The sequence below is a fragment of the Hermetia illucens genome, chromosome 4 (assembly GCF_905115235.1).
Source record: "Hermetia illucens chromosome 4, iHerIll2.2.curated.20191125, whole genome shotgun sequence".
In the NCBI taxonomy this organism is placed as follows: Eukaryota; Metazoa; Arthropoda; class Insecta; order Diptera; family Stratiomyidae; genus Hermetia; species Hermetia illucens.
In genome coordinates this window covers 37,199,613-37,209,188 of record NC_051852.1, presented here as the reverse complement: position 1 = coordinate 37,209,188, position 9,576 = coordinate 37,199,613, and the positions used below count along the sequence as shown (strand labels likewise).

At 40.3% G+C, this 9,576-nt stretch overlaps 1 long non-coding RNA gene across 1 annotated transcript; it reads left to right on the top strand.

Annotated features, from left to right (window-relative positions):
* The first annotated feature begins 8,520 nt into the window (after positions 1 to 8,520).
* LOC119655086 lies at positions 8,521 to 9,295 on the top strand. The gene is made up of 2 exons (XR_005249874.1): positions 8,521 to 8,917; positions 9,091 to 9,295. It is a non-coding gene; the product is annotated as an uncharacterized LOC119655086 (long non-coding RNA).
* The last annotated feature ends 281 nt before the right edge of the window (positions 9,296 to 9,576 follow it).

Sequence of the window (9,576 nt, the reverse complement as noted above, 5' to 3'; positions counted from 1 at the left end):
GCCAAGACGTTGATTTTACCGGCGATCAATTTTGGATTTTATCCGCTTGAGTCGAGAGCAAGTTTGTCAAACTTGTAAAATTCAGATATTGTGGGCCTTGGTGGAGCGTGCTAGCTATTCACATTTGTGTGTACGCTTATCCTCGCCCATATCAAGCCCCTAGTTAATTAGGTTTTGCTTAGGAATTTGAAGGCTCTACTAGGTGGTCGAATCTGTGCCGTCAAGATTGATGCATGGTTAATTTATAAGGGTAATTTCCAGGACAGATTCTTAAGTGATCTTTGTAAGGAACTCTGAGTGTGTTAGATTATTTCGATACACTTGATTCTTTTATTGAGCCTTCCCAAGTTCCGGGCATTTGTCACTTTGTCCAATATGGCTGTTATCCCGCTCCTCCATGCAATTTTGCATTTTTGGTCATCAGTAATAAATAAATATAAATGAAGCCACGGATAAGTGGCTCTCAATGAAGCACCAAAAACATAATGTAGATCAACATTTTCAAAATAGATTTCGCTATGTCTACGGGCTTCGCGAATTCGGCCATGTATACTTCAACTAAGAACTGATAAATTACGCAATGTCTACCTATAAACAAATCATGACATATTGATAACAACTGATGAGCCGACATCCACACGATAGTTGTGATAAAGGAAAGCATTCAAATCAGAAATAGGAATTGTTGTGATTGGATCAGGTTTACGCTAATACTATCTGCCAATACAAGTAATTCAGCTGACGAAAGTATTATGATAAGATTAGTCCGGATTGAATGGTTTTATATCTGATTTCGAGGAATAATACATGTCACTATAATTGTCCATTAATAGGCGTCATAGTGCCTGAATTGTTATCGTCTATGACCGTTTAAGACATGCAACCAATGGGCGAGTGTTATGTTTGTAAATAGATTAAGCAGTTTTTGCTGGAGCAGCCGAACTTCGGTTGTTTTGGTTAAATAATGTTACTCAATTGTTCGTACTTGCAAAAGATAAGACTTGCAACTGAAATTTCTGTGAATGTCGGATATCACGTTAGCAAATCAGATATTCCACTTGCAGAATGTTGATAACTTCTGGTGAATTCATTACGAGTTGTAAAACAATATGCTAAAACAATATGAGTTTTGTGAATTCGTGAGTAGGGTGGGTGCTACTAATGAGAATGATTAAAGAACAGTAAGAGAGGCATGCGGTACGACTCTCTGATATGGCGATTATCTGTTATGAGACTTAATAGACGTAACCGACTCAAGCTTCGGTTTCAGAAAAGGTATTACTGCAAACTTTCCACATATTTGGGACAGCAATGCGCCGGTGAATTCCCAAGACAACTTTTAAGTTGGCTGTTAGAATTAAGAATTAAATTTTAGTGACCTATTATCAATTTTGAATCTCAAGCATTTTGGAAAGAGTGTGCTTCACCCAATTCCTACTCAAATATCCGTAAAACTTTACCATTTTCAGGGTTTTGTGGAAAAAACTTCAACTACCTTTCCCTTCATCCATCGGTTGTGTTTATAACTACGCGGTTCTCGCCTCTTCTGCGTCACTCATTGAATCGACTTCACCATGCGGTTAACTGAATTCCAGTTTTACTGGCACTCAAACCTTTGAAATAATAAAAAACTTGTTTTTTATTTTTCGCTGGTGTGGATATTTATTCTTGCAAATTCCGATATTTCGGGAGCCACTTGTTCCCTTCATCAGTGCTAACAACCACTTGCTCCCTTCATGAGTGTTAACAAGTCCTTGTTAGCACTGATGAAGGGAACAAGTGGTTCCCGAAATATCGGTTTTTGCAAGAATAAATATCTACACTAGCGAAAAAGAAAAAACAAGTTTTTTATTATTTCAAACAATTAATCGCTGGAAACACCGCATAATTACACTCAGACGTAAACCTATTCAAAACCGGTGTTTCCACTCCCACCGTCCTTCTCAATTTTTCCTCCGGAGGCGTTCTTTCATCGGTGCATCTAGAGCATTGGCGTACAATATGTTCTAGGTCCACCAGAATATTTCCACACCTAGGACAGGTTGATAAACTGGCTAGTTTAAACCTATGCAGATATCGGCAATATCGGCTATGTGACTTAAGAATGCGTGCCTTCTGTGATGGGAGCTTGATGGTGGGAATCAATCGGTGGTTCCATCGACCGTTTTCCACCCATTTCCATCGTCGTAGCTTCCTTCTCAAAGATCGTTCCTTTGTGGTCCACCGTAAATATACTTCATGTCATAGTCCAGAATGTCGATTAGCTCCATATCGACTATTGCGAGTGCGGTATCATCTGAGGCGGCTTGGAAACCATAGTGTGTTCTGAACCACGGTTCTCTGTGAATTGCACTAATTTTTTAGGCATGTGTTAGGCCGTGGAGTTCTGCAAACTGGTGCTGTGTAGAGCAGTGTAAAGCTTCGCACTCCAGCTACAACAACCATATACTGCGAATGCTGTCTAAGGTTCAGCGTTTCTCATTCTAATGTGAATAGCCGATTTCTTTTCAGGCATCCTTCTATAGCAGTGATTGCTTTGGATGGACAAAAGTCAACATTCGCAAAATATTATACATCTCAAACCCCATTATGTCATCAGTGTAACCTACTACCATGACTTACCTAGCAACTAGAGTGTTAAGGACATCATTCCACAATAATTATCCCACAAAGCCTTGTGGGGCACCTACGGGGACAATGTACTTCTTACGTCTATCACCTGTGTGGTGTTAGTCTTCTTTCTGTTAGATAGCTATCTTCGCCAGAGGCCTTATTAGTATCTAATTCGCCAAATTGAATGTATTTTGCGCATCAAAGTTGATCACTGCGCAATCCTTGGTGGTAATAACCTTTCCACGTACTGAATGTTACTCTAGCTCTAGTATATCGCCCATAGTGTACAATACATATAGTTGTAGGTATGAGTCTGTACGAGGATGGTTCAAACGGAGGCTTATCCACTGTAGGCAAAAGCACAGGATAATCGGATTTCTATATCTCGGGAAAGATTCCATACACCAAGACTGTCTCTCATAAGCCAACAAATGCATATGTTCCGTCTCAACTTAACGGCGAGGTTATGGTGTTTGTTTGATATACCGTCTCCATTATGCTGCAAGTCTTCAGCGATTGTTTCCTCCTCTCTCTGGGAATAAATAACACGCTTGAAGGTCTTCAGTGGCTGTTGCCACGACATGGAATGTATCGCCACGCAATTTGTAATATACGGAGTTCTCTAACCTTTGAATCTTCCCATTAAAACCCTATAGGTTTTTTATGGGTCTATATCCACCATCGCACAGACTTGCTTGAGGTAATCTGTTTGCTACGCTGAATAGTTAGCTTGAGGATTATTCGAGTTTCCTCCACTCCCTCACCTTCTGATCAGCCCTACCAACTGCTCTCGTCCTAATCCGAGTCGACGAAATTCCGACTAGAGATCAAACAGTTGACCGCTCCACAAGCAGTTGGACCTTTTACTGAGGAAAGTATAACGTCCCGGTATGCGTTTTCTACGATTGAATGCCCTTACTTGCCAATTGCTTTCGCATAACATTCGCCCCCCGTATTCCTCATTCTTTGACTTTGAGGCCTTCAACCGTTTCTTCCCTTCACGTCGAAGACGATTTCCTGGTGATCGGTACGGGTGTAGTGTTCAATTACGTTCTAGAACAATAGATGACTAGCAAATTCAGCTCTATAGCGAGTTTTATAAAAGATAACGCGCTCTTCCATTCGTCAGACTTTCTGGTCTCCAAGTTTTCTCATTTGAGACCAGTCTGCCCAGCATATCCTCGAAATTGATCAATATGAGGTTTGGAGAGGTGCATCAATTTTATATGTATACGCCATCTATTTTCCCCATGCGAGGCGTGGTACAGATTACCCGGCACATTTCTGAATGACCCACAACGCTGCGACAGTTGCCAAATCGGGTACCCATATGTTGCTGCCAAAGTCTTTGCGAGTTTCGGTTCTTGTAGCATTTGAACCAGCTACAGTGATTGAGACTGATTTGATTTTTAGCAGTATGCCTAGTATCCAGGCCTTCTTTTCTATAGCACAGGAGGTACTTGCGGCTTTTGAAATTTTCTCTTCACCTGAACCGATCAGATCGATCGAAAAGACACACGCTTTAGGCGATATGCCTAGCAGATAGTGTCACTTTTCCATTGCATAACAGGTACTTGGCCCCCGCCACATTCCTCCATCTGTATCGGTGAGATCAACAAATAGATAAAAATAACAGACATTTGGAGTAACGCTTTAACAGGAACTGCTTTCTAAGGCGACAGACCACTCAATCAATATTGACTTTTGGAACGTCCAGGAGCTTGTGCGTTGTTTCTACTGGTATTTGGATGGACATCATATATTTAATCCTCTTCAGGTTGGCTGTAGAGGCCTTTTATAAATCTTGCAGTTGAGAATGCCCTGCTTAAACAGAAAAGTCTCCGTCTTAAAAGTGACTCAGATGGTCCTTGCACTGGATAGAGATTGTATATTTTTTAACTTCACGGTGCGCCTTTCGAGTAAATTTTTCACTTCTCTGCGGAAGCCTTCAGCTTCACTCTTGTTGAACCATTCCAACTCCAGTATGAAATCCCCTTTAAAGTCTTTCTACATTCTGCTTATATTCCTCCATCCGCCCAATCTTTAAAAAGGGGGTTAAGTTTCGTCTTTTTTAGTAAGTCTGGGTAGGATATACTGGGTTTAATTACAATATAATCGCGTCCGGGTGCACATTCATTTCCTCGATTCGTTCGATTGGATGTCGGCTGACTTTCAGGGTTTGATGATTGTCAAATGAACACCCTAGTTGGCTGAAGTCTACCATGAGGGTAGAGCTATCCCAAAAATTGAAAAAATGATTAAATTGAAAATGAAAGTGCTCTGGAAAATACTGAAGATAGATAGCTTCAGTCTGAATGGCTGTATGCCACCGCAGTGCTTCAGGGGGTAGGTAAGGAAACTGCAGTATTGCAGAGTAGCATTCGGGTGTAGTTGCAGTTGTTAGATTGGTCGATCAGAAAATTTGCATTATTGGTTTGACTGATTGAAGAGATCCACCATGGAAAATTCGTCCAGAACATCGACGTTACTCATCAAATCTGCCAGTGCTGATGCCGGCTGACGAGTGAAAGATAAATTGTAGAGGGTTTACCGGAATTATGCCATCCCTAGTGAAGCATCCGTAGTTGAAATTTTGGACACACTAAAGAAGAAACATTCTGTCGTATGCGGTCGGTTGTGATTGTATGGCGAAAGTAACTCGTCATGTGTCTAGAATGCAACGTACGCAAGGAACTAAATCACTCAACGAATCTCAACAGAGAGTTCAGACAGTGCAGGGCAATAATATTGGGGGTTAGCCGCGTCAGTGGATTGCCGCTGAAAGTACCCGCACGCCATTATGCCGGGCATACATTTTGTGGAGGTGCAGAATTTCTAGTATAAAAAGTTCACCAGTATACACGGTCGACTGGCACATAGCGTAAATCAGATCATTTGCCGACCTGAGCAATTTCCGCACTTCTTCACTGCGGGGATTATCTACCTTATTACTAAGAAGGAGACGATGCAGGACCCCGCAGACACCAGACCGATTACTTACTAACCATCCCTCTGCGAATTTATAACGTTCGTTATTAATGTAAGGGTCAATACGCACCTCGAGACTAATAACAGTGCGAGGAGCAGAAGGGTTGATGAGTCGGGTCAAGGGGTTGCAAAGAGCAACTCATTATCGATTTGGTAGCTGTAGGACAAGAATCTAGAGGCCAAACAACCTTATTTAGTTGATATATCGATTATAGTACGCCAAGGTTTTTGACATCTGGCAAATCAATCCGATATCTGTAATGCATTGATCAAAAACTAACAAAGTTTTAGCGGGCAGTCATGGAAGAGTGGCATACCACCGTATCAATATATTCATCTGAGGGTACCATCACCTCAGAGCCCATCCGTCTATAAAGGGGCATCTTTTAGGGGAATTCGTTGTGTCCTTTTTGGTTCTATGTGACTCCCTTTCATGGCTATTGAATTACGCTAGAGGGCATAGTTTCGCAATAAGGTATGGCCCACTTGTTAAGTGGGAGCTCAGACACTTAGTTGACCTGGTGGCCTAGCATCACTGCCAAGTAGACTCGGTACGCGTTTATTTTTATGGCAGAGAACAGCCGAGTCCCTTGCATTGGGCTGTTTAAAGCAGAGTGTGGGGTGACTCCACTTCATTCCACTGAGTGGAGCGTATCGGAATGGAATTCGAAAGTAAGACACGGTAAACATATGAATTGCCTTTGGCAGTCATTTCTCGACCTACATCTGGTGAATAGATGGCTGAGTGCTGGGGAGCTCTTTGTTGGGAGAGAGGGATTTATGTGTGCGTGGTGGCCAACAACATACAACGAGAATGAGTGGAAAAGAAGACGAACTGTGAGCCACTTGCTGCGAAAATTAAAGAAATTTGGTGTTTCGAGAAAGTGGTTGCAGTTCCTATAATATTGTCAGCTGCAGGTATTTACCTCAACCGCTTATGGTTTTTCTTGGTGTTTTGGGACTATCACACAGTCTGTTTCAAACCATACTTAAATAATTCGAAAATGGTGAAATATAAGCCACCAGGTTAAAGGCAGATGGGTTATTTTATTTTTAAGATTGAGCTAGAGGAAAGCCTCTCCCTTTAATGATCGTAATGGATACACAACACTACTGAATATCAAAAAAATATAATTGATCAGTAATAATACCCTTTCTGGAAACATAAATCCATTCATATTTCTTTAGCAACGTCAATAGAAATCGGGCCACCGGATGGTAAGTCGGTTCCTTCGTCTAAAAGGTCATGCGTGAGAGATAGGCGGGGACTGGTCTGCAAATACTGGGGCAGTGTTTGATTTGCCCAGTCCACTCAGTTTACGTGGGGTATGATCCGTGTCAAATATGTGAAGTAGGTGTCGGTAGAACATGCAACTACTTCATGCAAGGTCGTACAGAACTCTTGGGCCCATCCGGATATTGCAATAACCTCAATCATGTAAATTAATGTAAGCCTAGAAGATAAATGTACATTTCGTTTTTAATTGACACTTGCAGCATCAAGGCATACGCGGCAAAAGCGGCTATTGCAAGTATTACTCGTATATATGTAGATAACGACTGATCCACGCCTGGTGGTCTCAAGACCAGGCTGGATGCCCTCCGATTGTCGCTGAATTCACAAATGGTAAACTATCCCCGCTACCACTTGAGTGGAAGCAATTGCGGTTTTATTTCGACACTGGTATGATTTGTCGAACCAATCAAATACATTTATAGGCTACAAAAAACATAACAACTGTGAGACAAAAATCTAATGTCCACTACTATTGGCAATTCTTCACTTCTTCAAAAATGCTCCTCGTTCAAAGCTGTAAGGAACTCTTAACAATATCAGCTATTCTCAGCAGTAATTGCATACAGATCATTTCCCATCTGCCCGAAACAAACGCTCGAAATACATTTACAAATACGTAGCATAATCAGGTTTATGACTGAACCATGGGACGAATGGTGAAAACAATAACAAACAAAGTTAATGATAATTTTGAAATATTCGGAAGCTTCGCTTCTATATTGCACGTGGACACATTTAAATGGTTTTAGGGTTTTGGGAAAGTTAAGGCGGTTTTGTGATTAAAATTTCTAAAAGATAGAATGATCATTTGCCATTAATATTTTATAGCAGTGTTTGTTTTGGGTGTATTATTATGTCGGGATGGGAAGAAGGAAAGAGGATCTTGGAGAGAAGCTAAATTTAAGGAAAAGGAAACGATACGACTATTTCTTTATTAGATGCATTTCCAGGTATTAGGTTAGGTGTCAACACGACCGTTAAAGCTGTAGTTTTAGGATTTTTCTTGGATTTTTTCTCTTCTGTGGTAGAGTGACCTCCATTACCTCACAGTTTAGTATAGTAATTATTAGAAGAAACCTCCTAATCGGTGAGCTTTTCGCGGATGTATTATAGTAAGTATTAATCTGATGCCAGATTCACGCTAACTTCCGGCAGGTCCGCCGCAGGAAGACGAAAAGTGCTTCTCAGAGTGCTACTATCTTTTCTCGCTTATCCCCAGAATTTCGTGGCTATATCGCTGAAGCGAGTATGTTGGAGAGCTACGATATCGTCATCGAGGAAAGTTCGCATTGAGACACCACAAGTGAGATTCTAGCCGGGGCAAGGAGATCCAGAGACTCTCAAATAGCACGGTCATTGCACCGTCAATTTGATTAACTTAGTGTCTTTTTGATTATTTGCGTACGAGGGGGACAATGTGTCGCAAAAGCTTATTGGTGCGATAGGTATTTTTCCAAGTTTATCTTAATAATATTTAGTACACGTGCCAGTCGCGGTAGTGACCATAAATATGCGGATGGAGTTTTTTTATTTGTCTAAGATTTTTATATATCAACCGATTGAGCCTCTTTGTTGGTGATGATAATACCTGGGTTTTTACTTTAATTTAACTTTAACGCGTTTAAAAAAGAATGGAAAATTTGGATGATGTTTTCAGTATAAATTACTGAGAATGCATTAACATAATATATGCAAACTATTCTTATCTAATCTAATCAGTTTCGGGGAACAAAACATTTGCATGTGCTTGACAAAAGTAAGCTTGTTCTGCTAAATTATCGAATGCGTCTAGACAATATCTCAATGCAAAATTAATTAAAACATTAAAAGCGGTTTCGTTGGTCCTCAAAATAGTATATAAACTTGGGATTATTTTTGGGAAATCAGTTTTAGTTTATCCGGGAATCGAGAGAATATCTCAAAATGAAATACGTCGAACTTATCCTTCTCGTCGTTTTGGTTATCATCGTTATTGCTGGACCAACTGATGCTAGTTTCTCGTCCATCATGAAGAAGATCGTAAGTTTTATGAGTACTCATTATTGTTTTGTGTCATGGATAAGAGTATATATAAATCAATATTTTTTGTTTTTGCGAAAAATATTCTCTCAGTTGAAACCGCTTTTTATAGAATTACTGTAGAGGTCATTAGTTTTGAACAATGTTCATTTCCAACATTTTTTTCTTTCTAGGAGGTTATTGGAGGGGAAGTTGCCAACATGGGTGATAAGGTTTTTTGTTAACGCTGTGCGAGACATCTTGGCTTAATTTCGATTCAGAACTTAAAAACTCCCAATCAGATCATGGTTAACATATGAATTCAACTAATAGTTACAATTTAAAAGGCTTTTTAAAGGTTCTCAACAACATGTTAATAAAATTGAAGTGGTATAAAAATTGTATTTTTTTTCAAGAGTATTCACTGTTACATATGTCATTATTCCGAAGAGGAACAAATAGTAGACATATCCCGAAGGCTTTGCAAAGCGGACTATGGTGTTGTTTGCTTACCCTCAGAAGGATAGGGTTAGGTTCTATTACCAAACTTACATATATGAATACTTCTGTAACGGGTGGGATGATGTCTTGCTCAACAGGCCAGTTGTCGGCAACATTCACAATTTTGTTCGGGGTATGCTTCCTCTAGCCACTTTCGTTTATGCAGTCTGAAAGGAAAG